This window comes from Octodon degus, unplaced genomic scaffold, assembly GCF_000260255.1.
Source record: "Octodon degus isolate 3935 unplaced genomic scaffold, OctDeg1.0 scaffold00034, whole genome shotgun sequence".
In the NCBI taxonomy this organism is placed as follows: Eukaryota; Metazoa; Chordata; class Mammalia; order Rodentia; family Octodontidae; genus Octodon; species Octodon degus.
In genome coordinates this window covers 17,491,013-17,492,251 of record NW_004524610.1, presented here as the reverse complement: position 1 = coordinate 17,492,251, position 1,239 = coordinate 17,491,013, and the positions used below count along the sequence as shown (strand labels likewise).

Genomic DNA, 1,239 nt, shown 5'->3' with positions numbered 1-1,239 from the left:
TGATCTTGGTATTTTAATTATTTAATGAAGGAAAGACATAACAGGCAAAAGGGAATTTTCAAAAAGCATAAAGTAGGAAAGGACACTGCTATTTTTTGAGGAATTTCTATGAGCCAGACATTCTGCTAGGTATTTTAGGAATATCATTTCTCTCTTAAAACCATCAAGAGATGGCCATTTCTCAATGTCTTTAAAACCATCAAGAGATGTCCAGGACCAAAAGGCAGGAGAGGAGAAGCCTGAGAAGTCAAAGAGAGCTGGAGCCACAGGAGCTAATCATGGGAGCCTCTTCTACTGCCACACAATCTCAATTCCTGCTGTATACTCTAACAAACAGTGGGAAAGACTGTTGGTCAGTAGGTGACAATTGCAGTGGTATCTTCCGTATAGCGATGCTTTTTGAGGTTGCGACTCCCATCAATCTGCTAAGTAAAAATAGCTCATCTTGGTAAGTTGTTTCAACTTCACTGGGAAGAAGAAGTAGTAAAACCTATGAATACTAAGATTGTTTCTTCCTGTAATGGAGGGAAAAGTTCCAGTCGCAGCGCTGAGAAGTAATCAGCTGAAGAAGAAGCTGCAGATCTCCCAACAAAGCCTACAAAGATCTCTAAGTTTGGATTTGCCATAGGTAGGTAGACAATAAAGAAAGTAATAGCTATATCCATCACACTTGGATCAAGTAAGCCTAAAGAAACTTTTGCAATTCTTGCTCCAAAAACCCTTTCAGTAGCAACAGCTTTTAATGAAGATGAAGACAGTGAACTAGAAGAAATGCCTCTAGAAGCAAAGATGAGGATGAAGAATATTGGAAGAGATACACCAACATCAGCCTGACCAAACTTTTTCAGTAGAGGAAAGCATGGGTTTTCTGATAACCAGAAACTATGGGAATGAAATATAAAGTCTCATCTTGGAAGTGTCCATGACCAAGACAATTAAATGATGTGTTTGAATTAGGGTGTGGGGTGGATGTAAAGTTAAAAGTAACAGCTTCATTCTTTTTGAAGAATGGTATAATACTATCTTTGGAGCAGCTTTTGCTTTTGCTTTTTCATTTTTCTTTTTATGACTGAGTGGTACACTAATAAGTGACAGCTTGAAATTAGATGTAATTTATGTTTTATATACAGATTTCAAGAAATTTGCTAATTTTGTAGTTTCATGTGATTAGTTTCCGAAGGTTACAGATAATAAAAGAAATCAGAAATGGTACCTTTTTAAGAATTGCATATTTTTTTA

General features: G+C 36.5%; 1 pseudogene; it reads left to right on the top strand.

Moving 5' to 3' along the window:
* Positions 1 to 278: 278 nt before the first annotated feature.
* LOC101585697 lies at positions 279 to 939 on the top strand (annotated as a pseudogene).
* The last annotated feature ends 300 nt before the right edge of the window (positions 940 to 1,239 follow it).